At 39.2% G+C, this 19,715-nt stretch overlaps 1 pseudogene; it reads left to right on the forward strand.

The window, feature by feature from the left end:
* The window catches only part of LOC101600607, a 132,317-nt pseudogene that overhangs the window by 41,673 nt on the left and 70,929 nt on the right, over window positions 1-19,715 (forward strand).

Raw genomic sequence — 19,715 nt, forward strand, 5'->3', positions numbered from 1 at the left:
AGTCAATTTGTTTTTCTGTTTGGCATTTAATTTTCAGATAACTTAAGCAGAAAGTCATATAACAAAATAAGTTAGATATCCATAGACCCTTTGTAGAGAATAGATGATCAGACTAGAGGGGGTTTCTAGGATCACGTTCTAAAACAGTAACTGGATGGCAGAGTAGCAAATATTTCTCTTAGCATTAAGAAACTAAATAATTACAGGTAGAAACATTGTAGGAGAGGGGGGATGAAGACCAAGAGTTCTACCACTGAGCTACATCCTCAGCATTATAGATCTTTTTAACATTTAACACAACCACTAGCCTCTTGGATCATCTGCCACTTCTATGATAGTTGTAGCAGTTAGCTTTTAATTTCAGGGATAAAACACCCAACCATAAGCACCTTGTGGGAAGAAAGGGCTTATCTGAGGATTGCAGAGTCAGAGGGGAGCTGCATTATGGTGGAGAAAGCATAGTAACTAGCTTACATCTGCAGCAGAGAGAGCAGCAAAAACAAGTGAGTTCTGATTACCCAGTGGGCTGCATTAATGAGCCTCATGGCAGACCGCCAGTGATACCTCTCCTTCAGTAAGTTTCCACCTTTAAAGGCTCTACCAGCTGGGGATTAAGTGTGAGATATAGTCATAAGCATGTGAGACTATGGGGGACATTTTACATTCAACACACTACATTTCACTACTGTCTCCAAGAACTCCTGGCCATCTCAGGATGCAAAGCACATTCAGCCCAACTTTAAAAGTCCCAATAGGCTTGATCAATCCCAACTCCATTTAAAATCTCATCTTAGATTTCAGACAGTCTCTTAACTGTGAGACCTGTAAACTCAAAACACAAGTTTTGTGCTTACAACACATACTAGCACAGAGTCAATATTTCCATTTCAAAACGACAACAACAGCAAATGTCATAGCAAAGAAAAGCTGGACCAGTACAAGGTAAAAATCCAGCAGGGAGAACATCAAACAAGCAGTGCAATGTTCAGCATCTGGGACAAGTGATAAAGGCTCTGGGCTTCAAAAAGGCCAATTCTTCCCCTCCACTGTGCAGCTTGTTTTCCCAGCAGATCTATCCAGACCAGAATCAGAAGCTATCCTTGGCAGCCTGGCAAAGTTCTAGCATCTCCAAAATCCTGGGGTCTCCACTGCAACCCATGGTTCATCTTCATAGCTACATACCATGATCTCATAGAACCTCCATGAAGGGATTTCAGTGCTGCCTGAAATCACCATCTAAAGGAACCTTGTGCAATTCATGATACTATTTTCTGCATTTGTCATGCTTCCAAAAGCAGTGCCAGGTGGACTTCTCCCACAAATTTATAAATCCATAGTGGTGATGAAGTTTGCCCTTGAGGAGGAGGAAATTCTTTAAGCACATTTCCTTTTAGCTCCTTCCTAAGAGAATTTTTATTCTTACTAGTTTGAGCCATCAGTGGGTCAGATTTCACAATCAGGGTTTATTTCCCATTGTTGCAATGCACAGCAATTGGGATTTTTAATGATGGTAACCTCATAAATAATTGAAGCTTACTGACTAAAATTAGTCTCTGTGCTTGGGGCTTCAAAACTGCTTAAACTTCATTCTGTGCCAAACTTTACATCCTTCATATCCTTCTGCTCTGTGTCTTTCCTCTACCATACAAACCAGTCCATTACTTTTAAATTCAACTCTGCTCAAGTTCTCAGCATATGGACAGAATTCAGCCAGCCTCTCTGCAAGTAGCCCAGTTATGACAAAGGCCCTCATTTTCCCTTTGAAACCTCATAAATCAAACTTTCATAGTCTACACTTCTCTCTGCATTTAAGTTTTTAAAACTCTCACTAGAGTGGCCAATCAAGCTCTGTTTATATCACTGTCAGGCTTACCTAGTGCATAGTTCCAAATCATGCCCTATTCCTCAATCAAACCAGTTCTAAAAGATGAAAATACACATGTTCTTGATCATCTTAATAACAGCCCTACTTCTTGGTACCAATTTTTCTGTCGCAACTACCTTCTTGCTGTTGGGACAAAACACTTGACCCGAAGCAGTTTCTGAGAGAAAAGAATTTATTTCAAAGTTACAGCTTTAAGGGAAAGCTTCATCATGCCATAGAAGACATGGAAGCTGACTCATATCTCACACATCAGTATCAGAAAGAGAGAGAGAGAGAGAGAGAGAGAGAGAGAGAGAGAGAGAGAGAAGCAAGAATGAATGAGCTCTTAACACCCAGTATTCTAGCTTAACCTCATAGCCCACCTCCAATAATACTCTTCTACCTCCCAAAGACTACCAGCTAGAGCTTGAGGATGAGGCTTAATCAAAAACATCTGAGACTATAGGGAACATTGAAATTCAAACCATCTCAATAAGCCTGTCCCAAATGGTTGAATTCCATCTTGAATGTAACCCCACTACTAGACTCAGGAAGCTGCTTACATAGAGTGATTTTATATTTTGTACTTTCTGGAATTAATAGAAATTCGGTCATGGAGTGTCTTTCTTACTTGTAAATCTCTTACATATGCTACTGATTGCTGTTCCTAAACCACATTTAGATCTCTAGCTGCAAATCATAGAAATCCTCAAGATTAGCTGCACAGAAAGCATCATGGTGAAAATATTGGAATACCTATAGGGAAAGGAAATCTAGTGGACATGCCGTAGTACCATGTCATATGGGAAACAGCAAGCACAGCTAATAGATCAGGATAGTATATACTATCTTAGTTAAATAAATTAATTATATATTTTTCAGTTCATCAAAATTTTGATTTTAGAATTCCCAATGCTGAGAACACCTCTTTCCATAAATATTTTGTTAAGAAAAAAGGCAGCCATATGTTTGGGTACTTTCAGAATTTGTTGGAAATTTTGTCCTACTCTCAAGCCACATTTCATTTACTTAAGCATCTGTTAAATTTAATTCAGTAACTCTTAGAAGGAAATTCTTATGTAGCTGACATGCGGTGAGATTATGGGAAAAGTTACTATAGAGAGGTTGGGTCAGATGATAAGAGAAATTTTATGAACTTTTATAAGGACTATGGATTTTCTTTAAGTAGATTCATAGTTTGGTAATTATTTGATATTTAAAGTTATTCAACTATCATACCTTTTGCAACAATTATTGCTATTTACTTGATTATTTCCTCAGTGTTCTTACTTAATTGATAAGCTGTTGCTCATTCTTACTAATTTACCACACATTTTAGATGAAAACTATACCAAAAATTATAAGTACAAAGATTTTGTTTTTGAGACAGTCTCTTATGCAGCCCAGGCTGGCCTCAAATTCACATGTAGCTGTTAAGGATGACCTTGAACTTCTGATCCTACGATCATCTTCTGTGGTGATTTGATTCAGGTGTTCCCCATAAACTTAGGTGTTCTGAATGCTAGGTTCCCAGCTGATGGATATTTGGGAATTAATGCCTCCTGGAGGGAGTGTATTGTTGGGGGCGGGCTTATGGGCTTTATAGCCAGTTTTCCCATGCTAGTGTTTGGCACACCCTCCTGTTGCTGTGGTCCACCTTATGTTGGCCAGGGGGTGATGTCCACCCTCTGCTCATGCCATCGTTTTCCCCTGCCATCATGGAGCTTCCCCTCCAGCCTGTAAGCCAAAATAAATCTCTTTTTCCCAGAAGCTGCTCTTGGTTGGATGATTTCTACCAGCAATGCGAACCGGACTGCAACACCTTCTAAGTACTGGAATATATATATATTTTATGTATATATATATATATATATTTAGAATTTAAATACTATATATATCACCATACTCATCTTCTATATCAATAAAAAATTGTACAATTTTAGAAACATAATTAAAGACAATGAGAAATACTGGAAGCTTTTGATATATGAAAGTATCAAAACGAAATGTATTAGAAAGATTACTCACAATGAATGGGATAGAACAGAAACAAATTTACCTGCAAGAGTCTAGGTCAAAGTAGAGCATCATTTGAATTGAGGTAATTGAATAGAATAAAAGGGAAAAGGCAGAAGTAGAGTTCAAGGTCAGTATTTAGTGATTAGTTTATTTAGGAATTCAGAATCAGGGAGGAGTTGATGCTGATTCTAAGAGGTCCTTTGACTGCTGACTGGTGAGATTCAGTGAGCTGAAGTGGTGAGCAAGAAACACTGGATTTTAGAATATGAAATCTATGTGGATATGGTGAGCTTTGAACTATTACTGAGGTATCAAGAAAAAATTAGTTTTTTGATAGCTACAAATGTACATATTGGGTTCAAGAAAGTATTCTGGGGGCTGGAGAGATGGCTTGGTGGTTAAGCGCTTGCCTGTAAATCCTAAGGACCCTGGTTCAAGGCTCGATTCCCCAAGACCCACGTTAGCCCGATGCACAAGGAGGTGCGCGCATCTGGAGTTCATTTGCAGTGGCTGGAAGCCCTGGCGCGCCCATTCTCTCTCTGTCTCTCTCTGCCTCTTTCTCCCTCTGTCACTCTCAAATAATTGAATTAAAAACAAATAAACATTTTTTTTTTAAAAGAAAGTATGCTGGAATGGAGATATTTGTAGAATGTTTGACAACCTGATTAGTGACATAGGAGTGTACCTAGGCCTTCCAGTAGACACTTATATTGGGCAATTTTAAAATAAGGTACAAGAGGAAATCTCAAGAGAAACTACAAAGCTTTTGGAAGGTACTGAACCAAATTGCAATAAGAAGACCTAACTTATAAAATCAAATGTCAGAAATATGAGAGTACAAACATTGAACCTGGCCATTATGTTATGGCTGTTCTATAATGGAATTTTGCATATTTGCCAAGAGATATGTTACATTGCCTTGATTTAGATAACAACAAGGATGTTCAATGAAAACTTTAGAACAGTGGTTCTCAATCAGGGATCATTATTGCCTTCCAGGGGACATTTGGAAACAGAGATGTTTTGATTGTCACAACTGAAGAAATGTCAGCAGTCCTTCTAAATAAAGGCTATGGATGCTACTAAGTTTTTTTGTTTGTTTGTTTGTTTGTTTTTCGAGGTAGGGTCTCACTGTAGCCCAGGCTGACCTGGAATTCACTATGGAGTCTCAGGGTGGCTTCGAACTCACAGCAATCCTCCCACCTCTGCCTCCCGAGTGTTGGGATTAAAGGCGTGTGCCACCACTCCCGGCTGGTGCTACTAAGTCTTGTTGCAGTAGGTTCATATTGCTGGTAGAAATCACCAAACCAAGAGGAGCTTATGGGAAAAATAAGTTTATTTTTGCTTACAGGCTCGAGGGGAAGCTCCACAATGACAGGGGAAAATGATGTTATGAGTAGAGGGTGGACATCACCCCTGGCCAACATCAGGTGGACAACAGGAACAGGAGAGTGTGCCAAACACTAGCAAGGGGGAGGTGGCTATAATACCCATAAGCCTGCCCCCAACAATGTGCTGCTTCAGGAGGCATTAATTCCCAAATCTCCATAATCTTGGAACCTAATATTCAGACTACCTAAGTTTATGGGGGACACCTGAATCAAACCACCACATTCTTCCCCTGGCCCCCATAAACTGATAACCATACATGATATAAAATGTAATGCATTCATCCAATTTTAAAGTCCCCATAGTTTTTATCAATTACTATGATGTTCAAACATCCCTATAATCTAAGATGCTTTAACTGAGCCATAATACCAAAATTCCCCCCCCCCCAAAAAAAAAACCCATAATGGCACAGAATAAACATTCATACTACAAAAGATGGCACTGGGCATAGCAAATAAATATTCAACCAATACAAGATTTAAAACAATCAGGGCAAACATTAAATTCTGTAGCTCTAAGTCCAACAACTTTAGCCAGTGACAAATCTCCAAGTCCAATAATTCTAACCAGCAACATGTCTCTGGAGTTCCAGTTCCATCTCTCCATCTAGACTTACTAACGGTCATGGAAAACTTCATTAGGCTGGCAGCTTTCCTTAGCAGCCATCTTGTTGTACTGGCATCTCCACTGGGCCTCTACTGCAACCCACAGTTCATCCTCATGGCCCCATGGGGTCTCCATACAGGCATCCAGCAAACCTGCTTCACACTGCCCATGGCCATTTCCAAAACACAAGAATGTGTTGCAAACTCAATGACCCTCTCTTTCCTGCATTTCCTATACTCCACAATACCAGATAGGGTGCCAATTTGTTAATCCAGGGGGGAATAAAGCAGACTTGGAAGAACAGGACACCCTTGAGTACTCAGACCCCTTCAAAAGAGTTTACATTCTTCCTATTGCCCCAGTGCATGTCAGCTGGCCCAAGCTCAAAGGTTATAATCTCTCAATTGCAGCTGAATAGGCAGCAGTCCACCTAGATTTCATTTTTTTCTGTGCCATATCCCTCTGCTCATACCTGTTCATTTCTCTGCAAAGCAACCCTGCACAACTTCTCAGGACACTAGCAGAACAGCAAGCTTCTCACACTGCTAGCCCAGTACAAGCAAAGCTCTTTCTTATCCACATAAAACAAACCTCATAGTCCATAGTTCTTACTACATTCAGGTCTTTCAACTCTTACCAGAATAGTCCATCAAGCTGTACTTATATCACTGCAAGGCATCTCCTAGGCCAAGGTTTCAAATACTTCCACATTCCTCTTGAAAATCAGCTCCAAAAGGCCAAAGCCACACAGTCAATTGTCTAGCAGCAACACCACTGTTTGTATCACTTTACTGTAACAGTCAGGTTTGCATTGCTGGTAGAAATCACCCATCCAAGTACAGCTTGTGGGAAAAAAAAAAAAAAAGGTTTATTTAGTCTTACAGGTTCGAGGGGAAGCTCCACAATGTCAGGAGAAAATGATGGCATGATCAGAGGGTGGACATCACCCCCGGGCCAACATCAGGTAAACAAGAGGAACAGGAGAGTGTGCCAAACACTAGCAAGGGGGAGCTGGCTATAACATGCATAAGCCTGCCCCCAAGAATACACTTTCTCCAGAAGATGCTAATTCCCAAATCTCCATCAACTGGGAACCTAGCATTCAGAACTCCTAAGTTTATGGGGGACACCTGAATCAAACCACCACAACATCATACAATTATTAGAATAGCAAATATTAGTCAGGGCCAAATGTCGACTGTTCTAAGATTGAGAAACCTTGTTTTAAAAAAGAACTTGAAGTCTGATGGTGAAAACAAAGAAAATGGGATAATGGTTTGTTAGGAATGGGGAATGTGGTGGTTTGATTCAGGTGTTCCCCATAAACTTAGGTGTTCTGAACACTAGGTTCCCAGCTGATGGAAACTTGGGAATTAACTCCTCCTGGAGGCAGCACAGTATATTGGTGGAGGTGGGCTTATGGGTGTTATATCCAGTTTCCCCTTGCCAGTGTTTGGCACACTCTCTTGTTGCTATTGTCCACCTTATGTTGGCCAGGGGATGATGTACACTCTCTGCTCATGTAGTCATTTTCTCTGCCATCATGGAGCTTCCCTTCGAGCCTGTAAGCCAAAAGAAACCTCTTTTTCCAAGAAGCTGCTCTTGGTTGGGTGATTTATACTAGCAATGTTAACCTGACTGCAACAGGGAGAAAGAGTCAATATTTTTAAGGGGTTAGATTTGAATTTAAGAACAAGAGGAAGGAAAAGATCAAGAGAAAGAAAACAAAGTAATCTGCTAATACTAATAATAGGAGTAGAGACCATTTCAGGAGTAGTTATAGGTTCATATGTTCATGCAAAGATCAGACTGTGCCCTACTTTAAGTTAAAAGAGTGTTTTCTTTCAAACTATGTCATGTCTTGAGAAATTCCACTTTGAGGGTGTAGGTTTACTCTGCACCTGGGGGCACATGACAGTACTATCTGTCAGGTACCACCCATGTGGTTTAGACTAATATTTTTTTTTATTTATTCTTACATTCTTGAAAGTAGGAAGGCTGATACCCTAAAAATTATCAAGTTGATATAGGACTGTAGAACCGTATAGGAATGTTAAAATCATATCAGACAACAAAGGCCCAACATGTTCCTGGACACACCAGACTGAAGGAGTGTTATAACTACCGAATCTAGACCCCATAAAAAACTGAACACCTAGCACTGCAATGGCCAAAGTCCCTACAAACCTGTCATGTCATTTTGTCAGCCATGAGGGAATATCCACACTGCCACCCTCAACTGGCTAAGGAGTTACTTCAGACTTCTAGGGACCTCAACTTGGGCTATACCCAGGGCTCATGATTGCAACATAAGAAAGAATTCCAGAAAGAGCTGACATAAAGCAGAGTTGAAGAATCTATTAAAGATATTTTTAATTTATCCATTGTTATTTCTTTATTATGAATTATTTATGTATTTATTTGAAAGCAGAGAGGAAGAAAGAAGATAGCTAGCAAGATAGCTAATATAGGTTTAAGGACAAGGGTTAGGAGAAAGAATAGCCCTTCAAAAATAGAAGGAAAGCACATGGCATAGCATGGGTGTCAGCTTCTCTAAGAAAGAGTTACTCAGGAAAAGAATAAGACATATACAAATTGTTTATGGGTGCCTCATGGGACAGTCACATTCAAGTGTCATAGTGGTGACTATATACAGGTTTATAGAAGCCTTTATGAATTTTACTTGTGAATGAGCTCTGAGGAGACCCACTTTTTCTAATTCTGTTTTCCTTTCTGGTAATTGTGATTATGGAGTGGCTCTGGAGATACTAAAATTTAATAAAATAAAAGTAGGAGCCATTAGGCTTGCACAAGGGACACAGGGCATGGTAAATGAGGTTTAGGGCGAGCGTCCTAGAAAACTGTAGGTTTATAGTTGGGTAAGAGAAGTCTTTAAACAGTTATCAATTATGTTGGATTTCTTGCTTTTATGCTGGTAAGAGGCTTCAACCAGACTCCTGAGATGGGCTCATTTCCCTTTTCATGTCCTCCCAGTTTTCCCTACCTTTCTATTCTTGGTATGTACTCATAACTGTTCCAGGGGCTTTAGCTTGGCTACTCTCCCACTACTGACAGCCTGTCCAAATGCTGGCTGCCTCTTCAATGTTTGTCCATCTGGAGCTGCTGTCCATCAGTCCATCTGTCCATTGGTTTGAACTAAGTCCTGCCCTTCACTTCACCTTACTTCTGCACTGAAACTCAACTCTACATCTCTGCTCAAACCTGTGACCAGGCAGAGCCTCGAATTCCTCCTACTGTGGTACAGGCCTCTGGCTGACAGGTTTATCTCACCTCTGCAGACTCCTTTGTATTTTAGTCACTTTCCCAGTTCTTGCTCTTCAGCCCTCTCTACAACTCTGCACTTTGTGGCTATTCTGTTAGCTACATCTATGCATAAGTAGGTGACCGATAGCTATGTTTATTTGTGATGTGTAATGTATGATTTGATAGTTAAAATTAGTAACTAGGATTAGTATTTTTAAAAAATCTGCATTTGCCTAGCCCAGCACTATCAAGGAAACAGGATTCTCTTGCAAATTCCTGCAACTGAAACTTCTGTATCTTGAGAACATATGGCTAATTCTGACTTTGCAGAAAGAAATAAATTTCTGATAGTGTGTGTTCATGATGGTCCCTTAACGAAGCATTAAGCAGAGACTCATAGTTACAGTGAAGGCAGGGACAGTTTCTTAGGAAAAGATAAATTTTCAAGAGGGGAAGCAGACTAGAACAAAGACAAACGTTAGGCATTCAAAAGTGTCTGCTAAGCAGAAAGAATGTAAGAGACAACGGAAAAGTAGGACTCCTTACAATGTGCTCCCCCCAGACACAAAATGGCCGGGATATCCATGACCTCACAGTGCCTGACACTACCTACACAAGACCATCATAATAGGAGGAAAAGATCATGACATTAAAATAAAAGAGAGACTGATTGAGATGGAGAGATGGAGTTTCAAAGGGGAAAGTCGGGGGAGGGAAGGTATTACCATGGGATATTTTTTTATAATCATGGAAGTTGTTAATGAAAAATAAATAAATAAAATAAATAAAAGTGTCTGCTATGAAAATAATTGGTTTCTCATGTTACCTATCTGGATATGGAGTTCATTTTCATAGCACAAGATATTTTGGGCATTCTCTGTTACACGTTGTTCTGCATACACTGCATATGTGGCATGCCTCAGTCTTCTACTCTCCATCTAGGGAGGTATATTTTATTATTTTAATGAACCATAGATCATCTTTACATACATACTGCCGAGTGCCTCTGAGCCTCTGCCAATGACTCAGTTTAGTCCAAGTCAGCTGGGGCAGGGCAGCTTTCCTCTGGACCAATTTGACTTTTCTCATGTGCTTTTTTACAGAGCTTTCTTTAAGGCCTTCCTGGCTTCACTGTCAGCCTGTCCTTCCTCAATTGGTTAAGTGAAGTGTGATGGGGACAGAAAAGTATATGTTCCAGAATGCAACTGAGGGACAAATGTGGACAACAGAAGGGATTTCTAGCACTGTCCTCTCCTCCTCCAAAACAAGAAGGAAAATAAATAATAAGGGACCAAAGTATGTGTGGCTGAGAGGCAGATTGGGGTTGGGGGTAACTTATACAGCTCAGGCCTGGGAAGCAGGAGGTAAAGTCATCATGGGACAGAGAAAAGACATAGAAATGACAAGGACATGACATTTTAAGGACAATAATAAAATATTAAGCAGTAGAATGTTAGTATTACAAAAGAGATATATGCAATTATTAAACATCAAAGAATGCTTAGACAGTACTAATGACAAGCATTATAGATTTTATGTGGAGAGTAATCCATTGGTAGGCATAAGCCCATGAGTTTGTAAGAGAACCAATTCAAATGGATTTTTTTTCAGTAATCCAAAAACAGTATAGCTGCAGATTTTCATACTTTTTTTAATTTTTTTTTTGTTCATTTTTATTTAGTTAGTTGAAAGTGACAGAGAGAGAAAGAGGCAGATAGAGAGAGAGAGAGAGAGAGAGAGAGAGAGAGAGAATGGGCGCGCCAGGGCCTCCAGCCACTGCAAACGAACTCCAGACGCGTGCGCTCCCTTGTGCATCTGGCTAACATGGGTCCTGGGGAATCGAGCCTTGAACCGGGGTCCTTAGGCTTCACAGGCAAGCGCTTAACCACTAAGCCATCTCTCTAGCCCAGATTTTCATACCTTTAAGATCTGAATCTCACAACCATGAAAAATTAGGCACATAGACAGTGAAGCATGAAAAAGGCCAAAGGCAACTGGAATTTATTAAGAAAAAAGTATAAATGCACAAAAGTATCAGGGAAAGCATGCCTGGGGTTTTGACTAGCATTGAAAGGGAAGAAATGGAAGGGCAAAAAGGAAGTTATGCTTTTTTTAGTTATGTACATAATGTGTGAACAGAACATGTTGGTACCATCCTTACCCTCATCCCTGTCCAACCCCCCCTCCCACAAAAGGAACCTCCTCGATGGAGTTGCCAGTTATCCCCATGTGGACTACGGGTTGTGCATTGTGGGGGAAGTGGTCAGTTAGGGGGAAGAGGCAATGGCTCCATGTGTAATGTTTTAAGTCAGAACTCAGAAAAGTAGGCAAGCTCTACAATGAGGATGGGACTTCGGTGAGTTTCAATATGTTATCTTATTAAGGGGACACATATTACTCCCATCTCTTTAGCATGTCCATATGTGAGGGATGGTCTCTTGAACTGATGATTGACAGGCACATTTGGATTAATTATTTAGGGAAAAGAACATAATATTGTGCTTTAGAATGTTATGTCCTAATTCAGGGCCAGAGAAAAACTTAAATTAGCTTTTCTTCGATAAAAACCCTCATGTTGGCACCTTCCTCCCTTTCACATAGTATTCTAAATCCTATGGAAAAGAAATTGAAATGTTTCCCTGGCTGATGTTACTAGGAGAGAGGTCTGTCTGTCCTCCAGTGATGTCCAAGCCTAATGCCAGCCCAGCCACCTATTAGTATCAGAGAAAACAGATGACTTGGTTTGCCAGAATAACTAACTTCCAAAAAGCATTTATCAGAGGAAGATTCTGGAAAGCACATGGCTCACAAATTGATGGGATAGCCTTTCCTACAAATCACATCATAAGAGTAGTTATGTAGTTCCTAATAAATGATTGTTGATTGAAAATTATCCTTTAAGGTCAACAGTAATACATTATACTAATTATTATACAAGAAAACCTTTAATACATTTTAGTTGTATTTGCATAGATGCTAAATAAATAAATCAAAAATAATGGTGTAATAAAAATGTTAAGCTCAACTCAATTTTGAGTCATAGGAGGTTTTTACTCTTGTTCACTTTTAGCTACGCATTTATTTTATCATATTGCACTTTTTGCCAAGTCAAAGCCTTGAATATTCAACTCTGTTCCCTTTGATGTATCTTCATTCTCCATGCCTGATTTGTTCATTTTAATCCCTGTGCTGTGTTAGCATTGTCCAGAATCTTGAGGCTCTTTTTGGCTCAGTCTTACATTACAGGACCTATTCATGATTTTAGCTCATCTTGCGAAGAGTGCTACATTCTTAAGATGCTTGCATAAACAGCCAGCCAATTTTCTGTTGTAATTAGGTCAAATAATTCTAGAAAATTTCTTTTGTTGACTGATTCTATAGACTCATCATGGCCTTTTAGTGCTTTTTCTTTCTTTCTTGGCACAAAGATAATTATTTTTATTACCATCCTCAAATAGCAATGCTTTTGTTTTCTATTCTTTGTCTGGCACTGTCCATTAGCTCATTGACACCAGAGCTTCTAATATGTTGCTTTTGTCCATAATTTATTTACTCCACAAATTTCAGCTGAGTTGCAAGCATTTGAATTAAGCTCAGGTCAGCTATATCCTAATCCAGATCTCTTACTTTCCAGTTAAAGATATTGGAAATTTAAGTACATTCTAAATTGTAATGTGCAGAGGAGTTAACCAGAGTTAATGTGTGTTCATGCATTGCTTTAAATGCCTTTTTTAAACTGGTGATTTGGTCGCTCAGCATTCTGCTCCTCCTTGGTGTTTTCAAACTACAACAAAGTATCAAAGTTCTCATCAAAATACTTTATTTACTCATATTGTTACAGACTAAAACTCAGAAATCATATATTGTGGTTTCCTAAAATCAGGGCCTAGCTATTTTGATATAGTTCAATTAGAGGGTAGTTAAAGTTGGATAAAACAAGGCTACTGGTCCACCTACTAAGGGTAAGCAATTAATTTGGATATCAGTGCAGCTTGCCTTCCTTCAGTCATGGTTACAAAGCTATCAACAGCTCTTGAACACAAATTAAAATTTCTAGATGTCAATGAGCATTCTACTTATTTTATGAAGACACAGAAATATGTGTATTTTGAAATAGCTTTTCAGATTCATAAGTCACAGTGGACAGTTGTGTTTTTTAGCTGTTGTTGTTGTTGTTCATCAAACATATTCTCACTGAAACTCATCCAGTAAAGAGACAGGAGCAAGATAACTTTATATAGGCAATCAGACAGAAACAGAGGCCCAAAGAGAATAAGGTGATGCCACCCCACCTGCCCTGGCAGAACTAGGACCCCAATCTCATTCAGCTTCTTCCAAAATACCTATAAGCAACATTCCCTGGCAGAAACTTCCTGCTTCTTCATCAGCATGGCATCCCTGGGAGGGCTAAGCCCCTTGAGTTCACCAACTAGTCATATATCTCCTTACCCATCTGAGTTTGATAACATAATATTGCTCACCCTGATATAAGCTTTCTCTACTTCTTGCAGTTTCACCTAACTCCAGTGCAACTCTCTCCTGGGGCCACTTCCTTCTGACCTGGTTATTTTCCTGCTTGCCTCCTTGTTTTGTGTGTGCTTGCTTGCTTTTTTTACATTTATGATCTTTCTTTGACCTCTGAGTCCTCCACTATTTCTTAATCCTCTCTGGTCTTTTATGTGAAGGGATGTTTTGGTCCTCTTACTTTGCCTTCCACATGTGGGTGTATGTGCCTCCTCTGAAGGAGTTTTTCCTCTTCTTTTTTTTCCCTTGAGGTAAGGTCTGGCTCTACCCCAGGCTGACCTGGAAATCACTTTGTATTCTCAGGGTGGCCAGGAAATTATAGAAATTCAAATAACTGGGATACCCATTATTATTTTAGAGAGAATTTAATAGGTGTAGACCCTCTTGTAGCCCACAGTTGGGGGGAGCTTGTTAATGGGGAGTGGGATCATTTTTGGATATGGTTCTGACTTGTTTCCCAGAACCAGCTATGGGTTCAGTTCCACTGAGCAGATCCCTTAGCCAAATTGAGAGTAATTGGTTCCCACCATGGCTATGTGCCACTATTGCACTTGTGTGAGCATCACATCAGGTTGTTTGGTTCTGAGTAGCTTAGACACAAGTTACTTGGACAAATGTTGGTCATTTTCCCACAGTCACCTTTGTATCACCTTCTGGAACTAGACAAGCTAACTGTCTGGGGACTGACTCTCTTCTAGATTCTAGCCATGTCTCTCCATGTTCCATACCAACAGCATATGGTATCTTTGGCAGTAGGATCTTACCACTAAACTAGTGAGTCATCAAGTGCTCTGACAGAAATATGTCTTCTTTTGGGAAAGCTTGTAGGTCTCTCTGATCAACAGCTCATTGTAGATGTTAACCGCATGCTGGTATACAGCCATGTTGGTATCATTGTTATCCTCCTCCCTGTCGTCCCCCCTCCACAGGGACCCTCCTTATTGGTGAATGTGGGTTGTGCATTCTGGGGTTAGCTATCAGTTATGGGTAAGAGGCAATGTCTCTGTACATAATGTCCCAACAGTGGCTCTAACAATCTTTCTGCCCCCTCTTCCACAAATTTCCCTGAGCCATGTTGGGTTTGTCTTATGTCTACTTCAGTGATGAGGTCTTGGGAGCCCCTGGGTGTCTGTGTATCTGGTTTGGTAGGAGCTGAGTGTTCTCTGATTCTATCTCCTTTACCCTTGTGCTGGTACCAGTTTCAACAAGAAAGTAACACTCTTGCTTGTTTCCCCAATCACTCTTGGTTTCAGCTTGGGCCCTGGTGAAGTGCCATGGTCAGCAATTTTCTCCTTGGCCATAACCTACCTACATGATGTTTCCAACAATGTATTTGAAAAGTGCCTTGGTTTTTTACTTTCTTTTTTCCTATGACTCTAATAACTTCATAAAATTATTAACATGTTAGAACATAGAATTTGGAGTAAACTCAATATGTGTTCCCATACCATGGCCACTCATATTTTTTTAATTGTTTTGTTTATTTTTTTTTATTTATTTTAGAGACACAGAGAGAAAGGCAGAGAGACAGATAGAGAGAGAGAGAGAATGGGTGTTCCAGGGCTTCTCGCCCCTGCAAACGAACTCCAGATGCATGCGCCCCCTTGTGCATCTGGCTAACATGGGTCCTGGGGAGTTGAGCCTCGAACCAGGTCCTTAGGCTTCACAGGCAAGCACTTAACCACTAAGCCATCTCTCCAGCCCGCCACTCATATTTGATTGCAGAATAAATGTTCCCTTATTCTCCTTCAGGTGAGAACTGTATTGTGCATCAAGATCATAAAACAACTATTGCAGCTGAATATTTTATATTCAACCATTATATATAGTGAATATATCATATTCAACTTTATATATTATATAAAATATATAAAGACACAGGCCTGGTTACTTGACTTCCCTTAAGAGAGTGGCAATGAATTAAAAAAGCACCCTAAATTTTACCTACTGGAGATTCTATGTGACTTAACTGCACCCTTTGGTTGAAGGCTTGACATGCGGCAGTCCTTTAGAAACAAATGCTCATTGTAGTTGACATGGCAGTCAACACAAATAGGAGACAATTAGCATGTGTCACCACTAGCTTCTGGTACAAACATAATAGACAATAAATAATGAAATTTAGTACATTAAGATGAGTTCAGTTAAAAAATAAAAAGGTCTTGCTGATTCTCATTAGTGCCAAAGTAGACTATTTTGTTCTTGAATAGACCCCTGTTCCCTCTGGGAAGAGTTGGAGTCTTCTAACATTTTTTTGGCACCTCACTTCTATGAGGAGATCTCTAAAAATGTTCTTATAGTTTTACCACCTCCTTTTCATAACAGATTTTGTTTACTATGGTGCATTTTCCATGTTCAAAGTACCTCAGAGTGATTTGTAGTAATAACTCAGTTCATCTTGTCTATCACAAGTTTCAAAAACATTCATCATGTGGTAGTTAATTTTAAATATCAACTTTCCTAGCAAAGCATATCCATTTAGTTGTTTTAAAAAAAAAGATGGTGGGAAGATCTGTAAACATGTCAGTTGACTGAGTAAAGATTAGCCTCACCAACATGACCAGAGTCACCCATTTATTGAGGCCTGAACAGAATAGATTTGATAGAAAAAGTGAGTTCATGCTGTCTTCTGGAGCTGGAACACTGGGTTTCTTCAGACTTGGGTATCAGAACAGCTCATGGTTCTCAGTCCTGGAGACTGAAGAACATAAACCTATATTGCTCTTCATGACACACAGAGCTCTCAGAACTTTAATTTGTGACAGACACTCCACTTGCTCAGGCTCAGACTGACTTATATTACTGTCTTCTCTTTTCTCTGGGTTATAGACAGCACACTGTTGGATATATATGAAATCACTGTACTGGAAAACAAGCTACTGTCAGATTTTCTCCAGTTAATGGCAGAACAATGACTTTTACAATAATCTATATTATTTCTGATCTATATTACTTAGAATGGTAACCAAAGCAAGATAACATTTCAGTGACTCAACATAGCATAACAGTTTGAGAACAACTACAGGTCCTTACTCTTGATTCTGGCACTTAGGCCCCATCTATTCTGTCCCTGCTAATGGTGATAATGTGCTTTTCTAGTTCTACATACTCTTGTAAGTTAAAGTAGTAGAAAGAAATCATAGAGACAAAATATTCATTTCTTAATCTTTTTTGTCTGGAAAGTGATAAATATATTACTTCAAATTAAGTTGCTAATAGTCATAAATTCTGTGAAAATGAGTTACTGGCTTGTTCCTTTTGTAGTAATATGTGTCCTGGGCCAGTTTAAGCAGCATGCCACTGGTGATGTAGTTTTACCCCAGCAAACCAATTGCTCATATTCCATAAGAATTAAAACTTTATCTCTCTATAATCTTTGTGTGGTAATCTTTGATGACGTGCAGTTGTGTTATATCAGATTTAAAAGTAAATCCTATATCACAAAGCCTCATTGACAGATCATTCTCTATGAGTAAAAGGCAGGTCTGACAGACTGCTACAATTTTCTAGAAGAAGCATATGCAGACATCAGGCCACTGGCAAAACACTGTGCACATCCTGGCACACAGACTTGCATTCTCCCCATACTTAACTTTGGTAATTTGGATACATGGGTTTTCTCCAAGGCACATCTGGCACTCAAGAGGAACGTCTCATCGTCCCCATGCTACCTATTGCAGGTGTTAGAACAGAAAAGTAATGCTCTTCAACATTACTTTTAGAAACAAACATACGGAAAGAAAATGGACGCCAAAGATATCCTATAATATCATCCAAAGATAGAACTTTACTAAACTTTCTCCCAGAAGTCATCAAAGTTTCATACTCATTTTTAAGGCCTTGAGTTTAAGCCTCTCCACTTGCAAAATGTATTTACAAAATCATCTAACAAGATGGGTATGTACTATGTCATTAATCATGTAATAGTTTTCCATATTATTCTGAGGACATCCAATTTGCCAAATATTTTGTAAAGGAGAAGCAAGTCCTCTCTAATTTTATTTTTTTTTAAATATGTGCCATGTATTTGTGGATTAATAATTGGGCTTGGGGCTGGAGAGATGACATAGTGGTTAAGATGAAAATGTGGTTAAGATGCTTGCCTGTGAAGCCTAAGGACTCAGACTCAACTCCCCAGGACCCATGTAAGCAAGATGAACATGGTGGCACATGCACCTGGAGTTTGTTTGCAGTGGCTAGAGGCCCTAATATACACATTCTCTCTCCTTCTCACTCTCCCTCTTTTTTTGTCAAATAAATATATTTTTAAAAATAAGTGAGCTTGTACTTATGCTTTCTAGTGAGAATAAACATTTTATCAAAGTTCTCAGGAATTATTTATTGTTTGTCAAAAAGTTTGTTGAGAGAACATTTTCTAGTCTGGAAACCATCAACTCTTCAGAGGAAGATATTTAGTGACCTCATGATACTGTTTTGTTTAAACCTCAGTGAATTGAAACAGTCATAGGATTGAGGTTATCCATTCCTCAGAATTACTAAGACATAGAAGAAAAAGAAAAAAAGAGAATTTGGGGGAAGTAGGAAAGGGGATTTCATGCCAAGGATCCTAGAAGGAAGCATATAATAATAATGGCACTGATTTTTTTTTTCTACTTAGTGAACTTTACAGTCTAAAAATAAACTAAAGTTTGTTCACTTCTCATAGAACCAGCAGAAGAAATATTGAGTACTTATTCAAAGCTGTGCTTTAGACAGATCTACCTAGACTTTTCCTACTGGGAAACCAGTAATATTGCTAAGGTTTTCAGAATGGAAAAGGTTTTATTTTTGATGTAACAACAAATATAAAACCATGAAGCTCATGATGTTGGCAATGTTCTTCTGAACAGCTTGAAGTTAGTCATGGCTTCTTGTTTCTTGGCCTCCTTTTAATATGCTGAAAATATAGTCAATGATAGGGAAATGAAAAGCCTTAAGAAAAAAAAAATGTTTTCTAGCATTGTTTTTTTCTTTGCATATGTAAATGTGCATGGTGTCTGTGTGCGCGTGTGTGTGTGCGTGTGTGCGTGCGTGTGTGTGTGTGTGACAGAGGTTGATTTCAAGTGTCTGCCTCAAAGACTTTCCAACTTACTTCTGGAGACATTGTCTCTCACTGAACCTGGAGCTTAACAATTCAGCTAGACTGCTAGCTCAAGCCTCAGAATACCTCTTGTCTCCACCTCCTGAGAACTGAAATTACAGGATATTTCACCCTGGTTTTCTATAGGTGTTAGATATCTGAGTTCAGTTCCTCACCCTTGTGTGGCAAACACTTTATTGACTGGGATGTCTCCCTGGTTGGTTTATTTGATGACTGCCCTTTACACAGATCTTTGGAGTATTCACAATTCAAACTCTTGAATTATTTGACCCACAAAATTTTCTGTCATGAATACTCCTCTGGAGAGCTGCGGAGGCAGAACATCTAGGATTGAGATCTCACAAGTCTCCCAATGCAAGACACCAGTGAATTATTAACTTTGGTGAAACTAATGTTTCCCAGCTGCAAAATGGAGATGATAGTATCCATCAACATTACAAAACTTGTTCAAAACTTAGGGTATTATAAAGCATATAAGGGGCTGCCCTTAGGCATATCTCCAAATGTAAAAATACTACTTTTTCCATGATGGTGGTAGATTTACAAAGAGCCACAAATGTGAATTTAACGTGAATTTGATGTTATTCGACAGTGGTCACATTAATTGCTATGGTTATATACAAGAATTTTTTTAAAGGAAACATTTTTTTTTATTAACAACTTTCATGATTGTAAACAATATCCCATGGTAATGCCCTCCCTTCCCCAACTTTCCCCTTCGAAACTCCATTCTCCATCATATCCCTTCCCCTCTCAATCAGTCTCTTTTATTTTGATGTCATCATCTTTTCCTCCTATTATGATGGTCTTCTGTTGTAGTATCAGGAACTGTAACGTCATCCAGGATATCTTGGATATCCAGGCCATTTTGTGTCTGGAGGAGCACGTTGTAAGGAGTCCTACCCTTCCTTTGGCTCTTTTCACCACCTCTTCCACAATGGACCC

The sequence above is a fragment of the Jaculus jaculus genome, chromosome 1, assembly GCF_020740685.1.
Source record: "Jaculus jaculus isolate mJacJac1 chromosome 1, mJacJac1.mat.Y.cur, whole genome shotgun sequence".
In the NCBI taxonomy this organism is placed as follows: domain Eukaryota; kingdom Metazoa; phylum Chordata; class Mammalia; order Rodentia; family Dipodidae; genus Jaculus; species Jaculus jaculus.